This window comes from Anomaloglossus baeobatrachus, chromosome 3, assembly GCF_048569485.1.
Source record: "Anomaloglossus baeobatrachus isolate aAnoBae1 chromosome 3, aAnoBae1.hap1, whole genome shotgun sequence".
NCBI classification, from domain to species: domain Eukaryota; kingdom Metazoa; phylum Chordata; class Amphibia; order Anura; family Aromobatidae; genus Anomaloglossus; species Anomaloglossus baeobatrachus.
The window spans coordinates 696,998,662-697,017,858 of record NC_134355.1 but is presented as its reverse complement, the minus strand read 5'-3'; positions in this window follow the sequence as shown (position 1 = coordinate 697,017,858).

The following is a 19,197-nucleotide window of genomic DNA, read 5'->3' as shown; positions in this document are numbered from 1 at the left end:
AGAGGAGGCTAGGTCTGAGGGTGAGGGGAGTGCAAACACAACAATTGATGATGAAGTTCTAGATCCCACCTACTGTCAACCCCCAGTCAGGCACTCGAGGAGGTCAACAGAGGTGGTGGAGGAGGATGCAACCGACGAAGAAGTTACCTTGCGCCTTCCTGGACAGAGTCGGAGCACTGGTAGCACGTCTACAACTGCATCATCAGCCACCACTCTGCCTCTGAGCACTAGTCGGGGGGGCTCAGCAGGTCGCATGCCCTCTAAGCCTTGCCTAGCCTGGTCCTTTTTTGACATAGAAAAAGATCGCCCAAATTATGTGATGTGTAAAATTTGTCGTGATTCTGTTAGTAGAGGTCAAAACCTCAGCAGTTTGACAACTTCTTCCATGAATCGTCACATGAATAAATATCATAGGTCCCGGTGGGAAGCTCACTGTGCTGCAATGCAGCCTAGCGGAGTGGACCATCCACGGCCTGCCCCTTCCAGTGCATCCGCGCGCTCTTCATCTTCTAGGACTGTGGGGACAGCTGTCACACCTGGTTTTCCACGCACAACTTCCACCACTGTAACCGCAACAGGCAGTTTGCTTGGTAGGTCGTCAGTTGGTTTGGAAGGGAAAACAAGTGCGTGTGTACAGCTCTCTCAGACATCGATAGCACCAACGTTGGATGAAGGCAACATCATGTCTCCGCCTGCACTTTCCTCACAAACCTGCATTTTTCCAGGGACACCTTACTCACCACCGTCTACACACAGCAGCCAGATCTCTGTCCCTCAGATGTGGACAAATAAAAGGCCATTTCCTGCGACCCATGACAAAGCTAAGAGGTTGACTCTATCCCTCTGTAAGCTCTTGGCTACCGAAATGCTGCCTTTCCGCCTAGTGGACACACAGGATTTTAGAGACCTTATGTCTGTCGCTGTGCCCCAGTACCAGATGCCTAGTCGCCACTACTTCTCTAAGAAAGGTGTGCCCGCGCTACACCAGCATGTCGCACACAACATCACCGCTTCCTTGAGAAACTCTGTGTGTGAACGGGTGCATTTCACCACCGATACTTTGACCAGTAAGCATGGACAGGGACGTTACATGTTGTCACGCTCCCCGGGTCCCGATGTCGTTTCTCACTCACCGCTCCGGTCCCCGGGTCCCCTGCCTCCAGCCACACGTCCTCCTCGGCACCACTCCCTGCTCTGGCCTCCGGCACCCGGGCGTCACGCATGTGCATTAGGGAGCGCGCGCGGTCACTGACTTCCTCTTAAAGGCCCTGCACTCCCTAAACAGGATATTACATCAGTCAGGGCCAGGTATATTAGGAGCTCCCTGCCTGGAGGGCGTCGCCTGTTCGTCAAGTTCTGCAAGCTAGGAGTCCAGGTCCCCATGTGCCTTGCCTGTGCTAACTCTGTCTCTTTCGTAGAGTCTGCTCTGCCTCCGTAACCGGCTCCTGAATCCGGGTTTGCCTAGAGGTCCTCCGGTGTCCGTCAGCGGGGAATCCCACCACCGTTACATCTGCCTGTGCCTGTCTGTGATCCCCGGCTTCACCCGGCTGCCTCCTCATCACATCCAGCTAACCCGGATCCCGTCTGAGCTTCCCAACCAGCACCCGTACCGGACTCCCTTAATTGTCTCCAAGAACTCTGTGGTTCTAAAGACTCCGTTCTTCCCGTTCCCTGAGGGACGCTATCCCGGTTCCTCTAGTACTCTGGCTACCGTGTACCTAGGCCCTCTGGTGGGGTGACCGGACAGTCCCTGTATAGGGGTTAGCTCCAGGTTGCCTCACTGGGGGAGTCTGGTGCACGGCCCAGAGGATCCACCATCACCCGGACCTAACAGAACGAACAGGCCATGGATCCCGCCGAAGCACTAGCATCCCAACTGGCCGGATTGCAGCAGGAGCTGGTACGTCAGCGAGAGACCCAATCCCGTATGTTGGCCTTCATGACGTCAGTGGACACCCGCCTGAACACACTGCAATCCACAGCCACGTCCCTGTTCACTTCCGCCACATCCACGGCTTCCGTAGGGACAACTTCTGCGACCTCGCAACTGAGACTAGCCTCTCCGCCTCGGTTTGCCGGGGACCCCAAGAACTGCCGTGGGTTCTTGAACCAGTGCTCGCTGCACTTCAAGCTGCTCCCACATCTCTTCGCTTCCGACCAAGCTGAGGTTGCCTTCGTCATGTCTCATCTGGAGGGTGAAGCACTGGCATGGATGAACCCCTTGTGGGAGAGGGAAGATCCAGTAACCACCAACATCCAGGACTTCCTGCACACCTTCCGCACCACGTTCGATGAACCCGGACGTGCTTCTTCATCCGCCTCATCCCTCCTCAGGCTACGCCAAGGAACTTTGACAGTTGGTCAGTATGCCATCCGGTTCCGCACGCTGGCATCTGAATTGGGGTGGAACAAGGAAGCCTTGACTGCCGCCTTCTGGGAGGGGCTTACCGGTCGTATCAAGGATGAGCTGGCCGGTCGAGACGTCCCCTCCACATTGGACTCCCTGATCGCCCTCGCAACCCGGATAGACCTCCGCTTTCAAGAAAGGTCTAAGGAAATGTCCCACGAGCGGCGCCCTGTAAGGCACTCCGCTTCTCCACAGAAGCCTATCCTCTCCTCATCCGGGCTCTCTGGCTCCTCCATCCATGAGCCCATGGAGTCCATGCAAGTGGACCGGCTACGGTCCTCCGAGCAGCGTCGAGCGGAACGAGCCGCCAAGGGTCTCTGCTTCTATTGTGGAGATGGCGCACACCAGGTGCGTGCCTGCCCAGCGAAACCGGGAAACTCCAAAGCCTAGGGTTGGTAGGAGAGGTCACCCTAGGTACTGGGAAGCTCTCTGACCCAGTGACATGGACTGTACAGGTGACAACAGGAGAAACCCGCTTCACGGCAGAGGCATATCTCGACTCCGGGGCAGCGGGTAACTTCATCCACCAGGCCACAGTTGACAAGTACCAGTTACCTGTCACCCCACTGCAGACACCGCTTGTGATAGCCTCTGTGGATGGGAAACCCCTCTCTGATTCCGTCCTGTTCGTCACTAAACCTGTGAAACTGCGTATCGGTGCGCTACACACCGAAGAAATCGCCTTCTATGTTCTACCACGCATGTCTCATCCGCTCCTGCTGGGTTTACCCTGGTTACAGGTACATGAACCTACGGTCAGCTGGCGTACTGGAGAAATCATCCGCTGGGGCCCGTCTTGTCATGAGAACTGCCTCCAGTCAGTCCAGCCCGTCCGTCGTCCTCCGGCCCCGGACTCCTTACCTGGTCTTCCTCCAGTTCTCCCTTCCATGTTGTCTATGATCTTCAGCCTTGTGTGCCGTTACCAGTCTCTCCAGCTTCCGATGTACCTGCAGCAGATGCCCTGACCAGAGATTTCTCCGCTATATGGGCCTCAGTCAAGACCTCCCTGGGACATGCTGCTGCTCGAATGAAGAAACATGCGGACAAGAGACGTCTTGATCCTCCTTGCTTCTCTCCTGGGGACTTGGTCTGGCTTGCCTCCAAGTACGTCCGACTCAAGATTCCTTCGTACAAGCTGGGTCCGCGGTACATCGGTCCCTTCAAGGTCCTCAGGAAGATCAACGAGGTGTCCTACAAGTTGCAGCTACCGCCCTCCATGCGGATACCCAACTCCTTCCATGTGTCCTTGCTGAAACCTGTTGTCCTTGGTCCCTTCTATTCTGATGCCAGTCCTCCTCCTCCCATAGCCGATGATGACATCTATGCGGTAAGAGATATCGTGGCCATAAAGACCGTCAGGGGACGGCAGTACTTCCTGGTCGATTGGGCAGGTTATGGTCTCGAGGATAGGTCCTGGGAACCCCGGGAGAATGTGGGTACTCCTCTGATTCGTGCCTTTCTGTCCCGGTTGCGGGGAGGGGGGCCTGGGAAGGGGGGTCCTGTCATGCTCCCCGGGTCCCGACGTCGTTTCTCACTCACCGCTCCGGTCCCCGGGTCCCCTGCCTCCAGCCACACGTCCTCCTCGGCACCACTCCCTGCTCTGGCCTCCGGCACCCGGGCGTCATGCATGTGCATTAGGGCACGCGCGCGGTCACTGACTTCCTCTTAAAGGCCCTGCACTGCCTAAACAGGATATTACATCAGTCAGGGTCAGGTATATTAGGAGCTCCCTGCCTGGAGGGCGTCGCCTGTTCGTCAAGTTCTGCAAGCTAGGAGTCCAGGTCCCCATGTGCCTTGCCTGTGCTAACTCTGTCTCTTTCGTAGAGTCTGCTCTGCCTCCGTAACCGGCTCCTGAATCCGGGTTTGCCTAGAGGTCCTCCGGTGTCCGTCAGCGGGGAATCCCACCACCGTTACATCTGCCTGTGCCTGTCTGTGATCCCCGGCTTCACCCGGCTGCCTCCCCGTCACATCCAGCTAACCCGGATGCCGTCTGAGCTTCCTAACCAGCACCCGTACTGGACTCCCTTAATTGTCTCCAAGAACTCTGTGGTTCTAAAGACTCCGTTCTTCCCGTTCCCTGAGGGACGCTATCCCGGTCCCGCTAGTACTCCGGCTACCGTGTACCTAGGCCCTCTGGTGGGGTGACCGGACAGTCCCTGTATAGGGGTTAGCTCCAGGTTGCCTCACTGGGGGAGTCTGGTGCACGGCCCAGAGGATCCACTATCACCCGGACCTAACACATGTCGCTGACTGGGCACTGGGTAACTATGGTGATAAATGGTGAAGGGTCTGCTGCACAAGTCTTGCCGTCCCCACGACTTGTGTGTCAATCCTCTGTCTGTCCAAGTTCCGCCACTGCTTCTGCCTCCTCCACCTCATCTGGGTCCTCCACCTCCGCCCCAAGCCTGCCTGGTCAGGCCACCAGCGTTCTCACTGCGCAGAAGGAATCACGCACGCCTCATTACTATGCTGGCAGCAGAGCGCAACGGCATCAGGCGGTCTTTAGCTTGACATGTCTTGGGAATAGGAGTCACACAGCTGAGGAGTTGTGGTCAGCTCTGCGGTCCGAGTTTAATAAATGGTTGTCTCCACTCAACCTGCAGCCTGGTAAGGCCGTGTGCGACAATGCTGCAAACCTGGGTGCGGCCCTTCGCCTGGGCAAGGTGACACACGTGCCTTGTATGGCTCACGTGTTGAACCTTGTTGTCCAGCAATTCTTAACACACTATCCCGGCCTAGATGGCCTTCTGACCAGGGCACGAAAACTGTCTGCTCACTTCCGCCGTTCAACCGCCGCAGTTGAGCGACTTGCATCTCTCCAGAAGTCTTTCGGCCTGCCGGTTCATCGCCTGAAATGCGATGTGGCGACACGCTGGAATTCGACTCTCCACATGTTACAGCGACTGTGGCAGCACCGCCGAGCCCTGGTGCAATACGTCATGACGTATAGCCTGTGCCAACGAGATGCAGAGGTGGGGCAGATCACCCTGATGGAGTGGTCTCAGATCAAGGACCTATGCACCCTTCTGCACAGTTTCGACATGGCGACGAATATGTTTAGCGCTGACAATGCCTTTATCAGCATGACAATTCCAGTCATTTACATGCTGGAGCACACGCTAAACACTATTCGGAGTCAGGGGGTGGGACAACAGGAAGGGGAGGAACTACAGGAGGATTCATATGCGCAAGGGACAACAACATCACCAAGGTCCAAACGTTCATCATCACCAACGCAGCAGGCATGGGACCATGGGGGACAGGGATCAACAAGGGCACATAGTAGCAGGCGAAATGTTGAGGAAGGTGCAGGAGAACATGAAGAAATGGAGGACAAACTGTCCATGGACATGGAAGACTCAGCGGATGAGGGAGACCTTGGTCAAATTTCAGTTGAAAGAGGTTGGGAGAGATGTCAGAGGAAGAAAGAACGGGTAGCACCTTTATGCCACAAACACAGCGTGGACTTGGTCCGCATGGCTGCGCAAGACACATGAGTGCCTTCTTGTTGCACTACCTCCAACATGACCCTCGTATTGTCAAAATTAGAAGTGATGATGACTACTGGCTTGCGAACTATTAGATCCCCGGTACAAGTCCAAATTTTGTGACATAATTCCAGCCATAGAAAGGGACGCACGTATGCAGGAGTATCAGCAGAAGCTGTTACTCGATCTTAGCTCGGCTTTTCCACCACACAACCATGCAGGTGCAGGGAGTGATTCTCCCAGTTGTAACTTGCCAAACATGGGACGGTTTCGTCATCTTCAACAGTCTACCCGTACCAGTAGCACCGTATCTGGTGCTGGTAACAGCAATTTTATGGAATCTTTTCATAATTTTTTTAGACCCTCCTTTGCAAGGCCAACAGAGACAACAAGTCTGACACATAGTCAACGGCTGGAGAGGATGATACAGGAGTATCTCCAAATGAACATCGATGCCATGACTTTGCGAATGGAGCCTTGCTCATTTTGGGCTTCAAATCTAGAAAAATGGCCAGAGCTATCCAGTTACGCCTTGGAGATTTTGTCGTGTCCAGCTGCCAGCGTTGTCTCTGAACGTGTCTTCAGTGCTACTGGGTGTGTGCTGACAGATAAGCGCACGCGTCTGTCCAGTGACAATGTGGACAGACTAACGTTCATCAAAATGAACAAGTCATGGATCCACCAGGAATTTACTACCCCTGTGTCATCCTGGGGAGAGTAAATGCTTGTGGATTTGGAATGTGCTTGATGCAAATCAAAACATCCTGTTTGCAACTAGGGCACAAGTGCTGCCACTGAAGGGGTGGGTGTGTGTGGGGCACAATTTTTGGAAAAAAGGGAGACTCCGCTTGGAGTCACCTTGCGGTGTTTTACATGATTTTAGAAGGGCGTGCCATGCCTATATCTGTGTGTCCTCCTCTTTTTCCTTGTCCAGCTCTTTTGTTTTCGCATGAGTATATGTCCTTGTGACTTTCCCATGTGTTTGTGTTGTGTTGTGAGTTGTTTGTCACCTTTTGGACACCTTTGAGGGTGTTTTCTAGGTGTTTTTATGTGTTTGTGAATGCCTGCCATTGTTTCCTATGCAGTTCGAGTTCGGTTCGTCGAACGTTCAACGAACCGAACTCGAACGGGAGCTCCGTTCGGCGAACCGACCTCGAGCCGAACCGCGACCGGTTCGCTCATCTCTAGCAAGGAGGAGGGAGTCTTGGAAGGGAGGGTAAGTGACCCACGCCCCTGTACCCCTAGTGGGTCGGTCATCGCGGCCGAGGGACCCGGTCCATACCCGCACGCCCTGCTACCTTCCCCACTACCCGTGTTGGCTGCTGCTACCCCGCCACTAGGCCCGCTACCACCATCGGTAGCGGTACCCCGCCCATCCGCCCAGGCAGACCGGCCTGCAGCTGGAGCCCATGACCGATCGGAGCTGCTCCCGTGGAAGGTGCCGAAGCCCGAACCGGAGGCACCTGTGAAGACTTCCCCTGAACCGGGGCCGACAGGCCGCTCCGTGCAGGAGGTCCAGCGGGAAACGATCCCTGTGCCCATCCCCCACGCCTCGGCTGAGGCCGCGCCGGGTTGCCACTGCAGGGCAGCACCCAAGGCCATGACACCGCGGGACCTTCCCCCCAGGATGCCAATCCTGGGCAGCATGAAGGAGGTCTCGCGGGGCCCGACCCGTGCGCCGGAGCCTGCAATGGCCCCTTACTGGGACAGAGGACAGACCCCGCTGGGCCAAGAAATTGCAGAGAGGGAGCGAAGGAAGGCGGAGATGGTGGCCCGTACGATCCGGGAGAAGGAAAGCCTCCGCCAAGCAACCTTCCGTGTCCGGGGCCCGCTCTATGAAGGGCGAGTGAGGAGGTTTGACGTCCATCGGGGCTATGGGTTTATATATGAACCGGGCCTGGAGGCCGAAGTTTTTGTGGCCCGACGAGACGTCAATGCTCATCTGCTGGAGGACCATCCTGGCCGCAACCTGATGCCAGGAGACTTGGTACAGTACACCAGGCACTGCGGGGAGAGAGGGTGGTTCGCGTTGGATGCGAAGCTGAGGGGCAGTCAAGAGGCCCGAGTATCTACCGAGCCACCTCCCCTGGCCGACACCGTAGATGAGCAGTGAAGTCAGCAGTCCTCCGCCTAAAAGTTGTCCCCGTTGGGACCACCAGCAATGTTGTTTACAGTTTCCAATGATAAGAAAAGATGATTACCGAAGAAGTTTACCTGATTTGCAACTTGATTGAACCGGTTGTTGCCGGCAACTGGTCCCCGGAGGGACCTATTTTACCCACCACGTAGAAACTGCTACGGACAAGCCCGAGAACTAGCAGGGCAATCACGAACTTGTGGTGTGTAAATAAAATATATGCTGGCTTGTACCGTGACCGCCTCCGGAGAGGCTGATTTGGAGGATGGGCCTGGAGGGAAGGGATGGCCCAGGCCCGCCACTACCGTAACCGGTGGCGATCCTCCGGGGGGTTCGGGGGTTCCCCATGGACTTGGGGCCCCTGAAAGGGACAGAACCCGCTCAGGCAACTTGGTGCTGGACTGGGGTCAAGGGGTGCTGCCCATTTGCTTAGGGGCAGCATCAGGGCCAGGTTGCTTGGGTGGGAGAGAGCGGAAGCCGCAACCGTTATTTACAAAAATTTTGGTAACGTTTAAAGTAATGTGCCTCCCGATGTGGGAAGAGTGAAAAATATGCTTATGTTTTTACATGTTTTACCGTTTTACCTTTTTTCCAGTTTGTGAAAATAAAACCGGTGATAGACGGGCAGCCCGCGGACGGTCTGCATTTTACTAAGGGGGAATGTGGCGCCCTGGACAAGCCAGGTCGTCACAGGAACTACACCAACACACCCCACACCCCGGTCAGGCACACCAAAGCCAAAACACAAAATCCTTGTTGCCTTCCTCCAGGGGCTGATGTCCACACAAGGGGGTGGGCCAGGCAGTTGGTCCCGCCCACCGAGGAGTTCACAGTCCTGGAGGCGGGAAAAGGAGATAGTTTAGTGGAGTTGAGAGTTGGAAGTGGAAGTGAGGAGAGTGAAGTGGTAAAGGAGCAGACAGAAAGCGGTCCGGGTGTGAGGCCCGGACGGTACAGCAAGGTTGGCAGACGGTGGTGACCGTCTGCAGGAGAGGCCGATTGGAGTGGCCGTAAGGACCGTGGATGGGCGGTGGCCCGGCGGTACCGGACCGGTGAACAAAGAGAAGCCAGCACCATCCGGCAGGGCTTACGGACCCCGACAAGGCTAGGAGTCGCCGTTGAAATTGTCGTCAAATCCGTTAGCGAAGGGAACCTCCTGGGTTTCCCAGCAGCCAAGTCCCGATAGAAGGCGACAGCTCAAACCGTGAAGGGAAACACAGTCACCGCCAAGGCTAAAATTCCCAAGGCTTGATTGGTTCAGATCGGCATGGATCTGATTGGAAGGCTGTTATTTATAAGCATGCACCTTCTCATTGTGAAACCACCCCCGGAAGAAGGATCAACACGAAACCTATAGGTCGGGGCTCATCCCTCATCCCACACTTAGGTATGCTAGTCTGCTTAGTATTGTGACCTTACAAATCGTTTGTACACTGTTACATGGCTTATTGAACTTACTATATGGTCACGGTGGGACATTGTGTGTTTATCAGCACATTTCTATCTCTGGAACACCTCTGTCTTTTCACGGGCAGCTGTCAGCTGGGCTGTCATTAGTGTCGGCTTATTTCAGAGCGGTCTTACATGCCTATGTGGTATGAGGGCGCCATCTGCTGGTGTTTACCGTTTATTTCACGACTTTTACATTTCTATGTATTTTTTGTATTTGCTATAATGCCTTTATAATATCTAATAAAACTATTTGTACCTTTTGTAATCAAGCTGTTGTACAGAATTTTCTTTTCTTTTCATTTAAAGTTCCCAGGGCCAGAGCCTGCGGGCAAAAGGGGCTCCTTCAGCACCCATTCAAGCTGGGGAGCGGGTTACCGGTGGGAACCCATTGGAACCGTACACACTACACAGGTGCAGGGAAAGGCAGTCACCATCAACCTGCCGGGAGGAGAAACACCGCAGCCGTCTGTGGGACCCGTCCATCCAGCCGTGTGTTTTACCGAGACTGTGTATTCGTTACTGGCTGAGTGAGTACCACCGTGCCGTGCGGCACAGCGCTGCCCCCGCGACCCTGCACCTCACCAGGCCCCGTAACCCTCCTGCCAACCATCCCTACCTACCCCTCACCGATACATGCGCATACATACATATACTATTTTGGCTGTTTAATCATTGCTTCCACTATTCTAGGCATTAATTATACTCCAGTGAGATTAATTATATATAAAGTTTAAATACGGGTGATGAACTAAAGCTTTTAACATTCTTTTCATACTTGCCCATAAGTCTGCCCATATCCAAGATGGCTGCACGTGCGCACGCATGCCTGGTGCTGCTCGCGATCTCGCGCACACTGAGGAGCTCCGTTCCGGCGAAAAGTGTAATCCCCTTTGTGGATGTCACTTCCGCCGGGGAGACCCGGAAGTGACGCGCGGGCCGCGGACATTGTCACTACGCATGCGGCGCCAAAACGGCGGTAATTATGAACACTATTAGGGTGGCTATATAATGTGAGACTCACCACACAGGATCACACGGCCCCCCGAGGAAGCTTTGCGAAACGCGTCGGGGCTTTTCTCCTCTCCCACAGGACCTCTATCTGCAGCAGTGGCACTTGCACATCACCTATGGGTAAGCCTGGTCCCTCTGTGTAGGGCTGGATTCATTTTCCCTTCCACTTGGAACTCGCTTTGGGTTTTCTATGTGGAGACCTTCATGCATGGTTTTTGCCAAATACTATATGTATGGGGACATGGGCTATACCCTGTTATTACTTCATGCTGCTGAGGCCCTATTTAGGGAACACTCTGATTCTGTATCTCCATTCACTTATCTGTATTTTACCATCTTTTATGTAAAATGAAAGTGCTTCTTGTTGTATGCATTCTTCTTAATAAATATTTTGCATTATATAGTTGCACTCTTTAATTGTCTATTATGTGTGGCCAACTAAAACTCAGTATATTCCCCCTTTGTTTACTACCCCTCACCGGGCCCCGGGACAACCAACCCCCTACCCACGGAGGGGAGAAAACAACATCCAAGCTGCTCCCTGTCACCGCTCCCGGGATCCCCGTCCAGAGCAGCGGTGGTGTCACCAATATCACCACAACCATGGGTGGCGTCACAGACAATATCCCTAAATCCCCCAAACCATTCCCCTTTTCACTCACGGGCGAGGAACGCCGCTCGAGTCCCCGGGATCTGGCCCACCGCTCGAGCCACCACCGAGCAGCAGTAGCAGCAGCAGCCGGCCCCGAGCAGTGGGAGAGCGCAGCGTCCCCTCCTCCGCCCGCGACAAAACCCTGTAATATTATTATTATTTATTTATAGAACACCAGTGATTCCATGGTGCTGTACATGAGAAGGGGGTTACATACAGAATACATATACACGTTACAATAGATAGACTGGTACAGAGGGAAGAGGGCCCTGCCCTTGTGAGCATACATCATTAGGAATTTGGGGAGGAGACAGTGGTTGGGCAGCAGCTCCATCACGGTGGTTAGGCGGCAGCTTCGCACGGTGGTGAGGCGGCAGCTCTGGCACGGTGGTGAGGCGGCAGCTCCGAACGGTGGTGAGGCGGCAGTTCCGCACGGTGGGGAGGCGGCAGCTCTGGCACAGTGGTGAGGCGGCAGCTCCAGCAGGGTGGTGAGGTGGCAGCTTTGCATGGTGGTGAGGCGGTGGCTCCTCACGGTGGTGAGACGGCAGCTCCGGCACGGTGGTGAGGCGGCAGCTCCGCACAGTGGTTAGTCAGCAGCTCTGCACGGTGGTGAGGTGGCAGCTCCGGCACGGTGGTGAGGCGGCAGCTCTGGCACGGTGGTGAGGCGGCAGCTCCGGCACGGTGGTGAGGCGGCAGCTCTGGCACGGTGGTGAGGCGGCAGCTCTGGCATGGTGGTGAGGCGGCAGCTCCGAACGGTGGTGAGGCGGCAGTTCCGCACGGTGGGGAGGCGGCAGCTCTGGCACAGTGGTGAGGCGGCAGCTCCAGCAGGGTGGTGAGGTGGCAGCTTTGCATGGTGGTGAGGCGGTGGCTCCTCACGGTGGTGAGACGGCAGCTCCGGCACGGTGGTGAGGCGGCAGCTCCGCACGGTGGTTAGTCAGCAGCTCTGGCACAGTGGTGAGGCGGCAGCTCCAGCAGGGTGGTGAGGTGGCAGCTTTGCATGGTGGTGAGGCGGTGGCTCCTCACGGTGGTGAGACGGCAGCTCTGGCACGGTGGTGAGGCGGCAGTTCCGCATGGTGGGGAGGCGGCAGTTGTGAGGCGGCAGCTCCAGCAGGGTGGTTAGGTGGCAGCTTTGCACGGTGGTGAGGCGGTGGCTCCTCACGGTGGTGAGACGGCAGCTCCGGCACAGTGGTGAGGCGGCAGCTCCGCACGGTGGTTAGTCAGCAGCTCTACACGGTGGTGAGGCGGCAGCTCCGCACGGTGGTTAGTCAGCAGCTCTGCACGGTGGTGAGGTGGCAGCTCCGGCACGGTGGTGAGGCGGCAGTTCCGCACGGTGGGGAGGCGGCAGCTCTGGCACAGTGGTGAGGCGGCAGCTCCAGCAGGGTGGTGAGGTGGCAGCTTTGCATGGTGGTGAGGCGGTGGCTCCTCACGGTGGTGAGACGGCAGCTCCGGCATGGTGGTGAGGCGGCAGCTCCGCACGGTGGTTAGTCAGCAGCTCTGCACGGTGGTGAGGTGGCAGCTCCGGCACGGTGGTGAGGCGGCAGCTCTGGCACGGTGGTGAGGCGGCAGCTCCGGCACGGTGGTGAGGCGGCAGCTCTGGCACGGTGGTGAGGCGGCAGCTCTGGCATGGTGGTGAGGCGGCAGCTCCGAACGGTGGTGAGGCGGCAGTTCCGCACGGTGGGGAGGCGGCAGCTCTGGCACAGTGGTGAGGCGGCAGCTCCAGCAGGGTGGTGAGGTGGCAGCTTTGCATGGTGGTGAGGCGGTGGCTCCTCACGGTGGTGAGACGGCAGCTCCGGCATGGTGGGGAGGCGGCAGCTCCGCACGGTGGTTAGTCAGCAGCTCTGGCACAGTGGTGAGGCGGCAGCTCCAGCAGGGTGGTGAGGTGGCAGCTTTGCATGGTGGTGAGGCGGTGGCTCCTCACGGTGGTGAGACGGCAGCTCTGGCACGGTGGTGAGGCGGCAGTTCCGCATGGTGGGGAGGCGGCAGTTGTGAGGCGGCAGCTCCAGCAGGGTGGTTAGGTGGCAGCTTTGCACGGTGGTGAGGCGGTGGCTCCTCACGGTGGTGAGACGGCAGCTCCGGCACAGTGGTGAGGCGGCAGCTCCGCACGGTGGTTAGTCAGCAGCTCTACACGGTGGTGAGGCGGCAGCTCCGCACGGTGGTTAGTCAGCAGCTCTGCACGGTGGTGAGGTGGCAGCTCCGGCACGGTGGTGAGGCGGCAGTTCCGCACGGTGGGGAGGCGGCAGCTCTGGCACAGTGGTGAGGCGGCAGCTCCAGCAGGGTGGTGAGGTGGCAGCTTTGCATGGTGGTGAGGCGGTGGCTCCTCACGGTGGTGAGACGGCAGCTCCGGCATGGTGGTGAGGCGGCAGCTCCGCACGGTGGTTAGTCAGCAGCTCTGCACGGTGGTGAGGCGGCAGCTCCGGCACGGTGGTGAGGCGGCAGCTCTGGCACGGTGGTGAGGCGGCAGCTCTGGCATGGTGGTGAGGCGGCAGCTCCGCGCGGTGGTGAAGCAGCAGCTCTGGCACAGTGGTGAGGCGGCAGCTCCGGCACGGTGGTGAGGCGGCAGCTCCGGCACGGTGGTGAGGCGGCAGCTCCGCATGGTGGTGAGGCGGTAGCTCGGCACGGTGGTGAGGCGGCAGCTCCGCACGGTGGTGGGGCAGTTGCTGTGGTGGTGGTGACGCAGTTGCGTCATTGGAGGTTATAAGCATTTCTGAACAGATGAGTTTTCAGGTTCTGTTTGAAGCTTGCAAGTGTAGCAGATAATCTGCGTGTTGAGGCAGCGAGTTCCAGAAGACAGGGGAAGCTCAGGAGAAGTCTTGGAGGCGGTTGCAGGAGGAGCGAATGAGAGAGGAAGAGAGAAGGAGATCTTGGGAGGACCGGAGATTACACATTGGAGTGTATCGGGAGATTAATTTGGAGATATATGTATTATTTTATGGGGTGCATTATATTATATGGAGGACTAATGGGTGTGCATTATTCCATATCAAGGACTTTGGGGTGTGAATTATACATATGGAGAACTATGGGGTGTATCATTCTATATATAGGGCTATGGGGGGGCACATTATAATATATGGAGGACTGTGGGGAGTGCATTACCTTATATGAAGGGATGTGGGTGCATCATATTATGTAGAGGACTAATGGGGGCTTTATATTTTATGGAGAACTATTTGGAAGGCTAAGTGGAGGCCATTGTACTATTTGTAGGGCTATGAGGGAGCCTATATGGTGGTCTATTTGAGGGCCGTTATACTGTATGAAATCAATTATTTAGTGTGAAGGTTTGTGTGGGGTCCATCATACTGTGTGGACGGCTGTGTTGGGGTCATTATGTAAGAGAGTGAATTATGACAATACAGGGCGAGCATTAGGACCCTGCAGAGTCTGCCTGTCTGTCTGAGCGATAAACAGGAAGTAGTTGTAGAGATCCAGGAAATGCGGAGAGGGAGTTGGGTGTCCATGGCAACGGGTTTTTGAAAACGTAGTAGGTGAAGCAATATGGGCCTTAAGAAAGTTGGTTGCAAGCCCCGGTTGGTGACCAAGAGACTTGTTGGTGAACAGAGCCAGTGACAGCATCTGAGGAGAGTGAAGGGAAACAGAAATTGCGAAGACAATACCACATCACTGTGTGATAAGCGATCCAGTTGTGCGGACCTGGGTCCAACTGAAAGAGCATCTGAGGAGAAGCTGAGGAGATGTTTCCCTCCCTGACAGAGCAAGTGATTGATGTCCAGTAAGGCCGCGAGTGACTGCGATAAGAGAGACGGCGTCCGGTGTCATCCCCATTGGAAGGATTCTGACAAGCCCTGGAAAGGAGTGATCCCCAGACTGCGTCCTGAGGCTACAGAATTAAAGTGCTTGACAGGTGACTCTGGCATTGGCTGATAGCTGCCAAACTTTGTTTTCTTTTTTTCTTTTGCAATAAGTACTTATTTTTGGCGCCAAAGTTTTATTTTTATTTTTATTTTTCTGGACTTGCTGCAGCCCACGCGGAAACACACCGGTGTAAAGTTACATTGGAGTTTAATGGTACCATAGGTTGTGAGATACCCGGGTATCCCTGTGATAAGTGTATAGTCATCATTAATTTAGTGTATTGTATTATTATCTGTGATAAGTTATACTCAGTGCGCCATCTCAGAGTTTCCATCAGATCACCCTCACCTAATTTACATCGTCTTTCCAGTTTGATAAGTTATACTCAGTGCGCCATCTCAGAGGTTCCATCAGACCACCCTCACCTAATTTACATCGTCTTTCCAGTTTGATAAGTTTAATGTGTAGGTAAATTTGTTCCGGGCCCCAAATGTGATTTACATATACTGGGATCTCTGAGATCGGTGCATTGATTTTCGGCTAGCGCTTAGTGTGTGAAATTATTAATGGTAATGTTTTTAAGGGGATTTTGAGCTTATTATATTCTACATTTCACCGTAATTTGACCCCCATTTCAGTAAAATACTGTTGTTCATTTCTGCCTCAGTCTCGGTCTGTGACTCACTGGATCTTAATAGGACCTCTGGTCATTACATTTTTGGCGTAGTCGGCAGGATCCAGTGTTTGTCATGGACGGAGGCGGCGAGGGAAGAAATGATCCCACGCATCAGCAGCCCCGCTGCTGGGTGCGGGTCTTTTGGCAGCCGCGGCGAATGTGGGAGGGCATGTACCGGTAGGAGCTTTACTCCAGCACATGCCGAAATACGACGGGCGTAATATGGCGTTGCAGGATTGGGCAGAGAGGGTCCAGAGAATTCTGCGGATGTGTAATCTGACTCCCGCATTACGAGCAGAACTGGCATTGAACGCACTAGAAGGCGACGCTAGGCGGACGGTGATGGTACGACCTGAGGCTGAGAGAAGTACGTTAGAGAAAATTTTGGTACTGTTAGAGGGGAGTTCTGGAGGCCGGGCCCGTGTGACCCAGCTTCGATCATTTTTCTTTAACCGGCCTCAAAAGGAAAGTGAGTCTCTGATGCAGTACTCTAATACGCTACAGGAAACATTGAATAAAGTGCAGCGACTAGACCCAGGGGCCCTGGGAGCGTTCCGGGAGGTAGACCACTTGCTCCGGGACCAATTCATCACAGGGTTAGCTAAAGGCTCCTTCGGGATAAACTGTATGAGGTGGCCCAGGCTACGCCAGAAATATCTTTCTGGCAGATTTACCAGGCCGCGGTGGAAAGGGAGGCAGAGTCCACTCTGGTAGTTCAAGGGGCTGTGGACAGTACACGGCTGGAGGGAGGCGGAATGCAATTGTCAGGAGCGGAAGGACTGGTAGATGTTGTACAAGCTCTGCGTGCTGAGTTGAAGGAGCTAAAGCTGGAAGTGTCTAAAATCAGAGCTGGGTCGTCCCCTACTCCCCTGGAGAGGTCACCAGCTACACCCTCTGGGATGGTGATTCCACTGACAGCCGGACTGCCCTCTTTGAATGACTCAAGCCCCCGTCCCCGGGGAGCAGTCACCTGCTGGAGGTGCGGGCGCCGGGGACACATCTCACGATACTGCTGAATGTCCACAGTCCCCGAGACTCCTCCGCTGACGTTAAACTCCCAGCCGCTGCCTTGAGGGGGCAATTCGCAGCGGCCCCCCCCTCACAAAGCCCCCAACGGAATGAGCAAGATTTGTTTACATGGAGTCCAGTCTTAGAAGCAGAATTTGAAGGACGGAAGATGAATTGCTTGGTTGATACGGGATCTGAATGTACCATTATGCCTCTAGAAGTTTTCGAGAAATACTTCAGTCAACTAGTGGTTCCCGAAGATGGTCGAATGATAAGACTTACTGCCGCTAACAATGGCCAGCTGACGGTGAAAGGGATCGTGTGGATGAGACTGAAAATGTTTGGTCAAGAGCTGGGTCAGAAAGGGGTAGTGCTGGTGGACCACCCCCCTAGAAGAGGGATGGAAGTGACACTGGGAATGAACATTCTGTGAGATCTAAATCATCAGATGTATGCCCGTGAGGGACCCCGTTACTGGACTCGTGCTACAGGTCACCGACCGACACAGAGAATGTTACACCGCCTAGTGCTGAACTGTGATCTGCTGAAAAGTGCAGTCCCTGGGGGCCGGGTGGGCCTTGTCCGAGTGCCATCACGGACCACGATTTCACTGGCGCCCCGACAGGAGGAACTCTTGATGTTGCCAGTGGGGGCGGCGCAGAGGCTGAATGGACTTGAGGTATTACTTGAGCCAGCCCCAGAGAAGTCCTCTTGTGCCAAGGTACATGTGGCCCGGTCTCTGACGATTGTGAAGAATGGACGGGTGCCAGTCAGATGCATTAACGTGTTGGAGGAGGCTATTACCATTCCTGCTGGGACCATCCTAGCTGAACTGTTCGTGCCAGAGGGGAAGATGCCTGACAAAGCGGTGTTTGAATTGCGGCCAGACCCACAGTCATCCTGGACATATGTGGTCGAAGTAGCAGGGCCTGAATCCCCTACCAAAGAATGGAATGGTCGTGTGATCATGGATCAGATGGGAGTAGATCGGGAGGAACTGACTTCCGTGCAACTAGAACAGTTGGAGAGGGTCGTGTGGGAACATGAAGAGACCTTCTCGCGACATGCAGAAGACTTCGGGTGCTCACCGACGATTGAGCATGAGATTCCCACGGGGGACACCCCTCCCATTAGAGAACGTTATCGTCAGATTCCCCCGACACTTTATCAGGAGGTGAAGGGCATGGTCGCCAGTATGCTCGACAATCAAGTAATACGAGAGAGCCAAAGTCCCTGGGCTGCCCCCGTTGTCCTTGTCCGAAAGAAGGATGGGACCCTCCGATTTTGTGTGGATTATCGGAAATTAAACGCGCACACTGTGCGAGACGCATACCCGTTGCCTCGGATTGAGGAGTCCCTGTCTGCATTAGGACGGGCCAAATACTTTTCAACGTTGGACTTGGCGAGTGGATATTGGCAGGTACCAATGGCTGAGAAAGATCGGGCAAAGACAGCATTTGTTATGCCAATGGGGCTCTATGAATTCAACCGGATGCCGTTCGGACTCAGTAATGCCCCGGGGACCTTTCAACGCCTTATGGAACACTGTTTAGGCGACCTGAATTTTGAATCGGTATTGATATATCTAGATGACATCGTGGTGTTCGGAACGTCATTTGAAGACCATCTTGAGAAGTTGCGCCAAGTGCTCCAACGTCTCAGTCGCCATGGCTTAAAGATAAAACCAAAGAAATGTCAACTGTTCAAGAGTCGCATAGAGTATCTAGGCCATGTGGTGACTCCCGACGGGGTGTTACCCTCAGTCAGTAAGGTCTTAGCGGTACAGGGGTGGGCACCTCCTCAGACTCTACGGGAGGTGCGGGCTTTCTTGGGATTGGCAGGGTACTATCGACGATTTGTGCCCAGGTTTTCACAAGTAGTGGGTCCCCTGAATGAACTTTTAAGAGGGACGGCGCTGGGTCCTCGCAACTGCCCTATCCAATGGGGGCCTCAGCAGCAAAAGGCATTTGACGAGGTGAAAGCCGCCCTAACGAGTGCCCCTTTGTTGGCATATGCCAGGTTTGATACCCCTTTCCTGTTGTACACTGACGGTAGTCTTCACGGGTTGGGGGCGGTACTGGCCCAAATTCAGGATGGCCGGGAGCGGGTCATTGACTATGGCAGCAGGTCTTTAAGGGACACTGAGCGCAATCCGGCTAATTATAGTTTGTTTCGCCTAGAGCTGTTAGCCCTGGTGTGGGCAATGACGGAGCACTTTGCTGAGTATTTAACGGGAGCTGAGGTGTTGGTCATGACCGATAATAACCCTCTTGCTCACTTAGAGAATGCGAAACTGGGAGCGTTGGAGCAGCGATGGGTCGCTCGCCTTGCTAAGTTTAATTATCAGATTAAGTTTCGCTCGGGGCGAGAAAACTGTAATGCGGACGCATTGTCGAGGGTACCCCTTGGATTTAGGGGAGAAAGCATTGATGACCAGCTCGAGGACACAGAGACCCCTGACTTGGGGCAGGTACCTATCTTCCGCAGTGTGGTACATTCAAGTGGGGTGGTATCAGGGATGCCGTGTGTCCTGGGAAAAACGCCATCAGATTG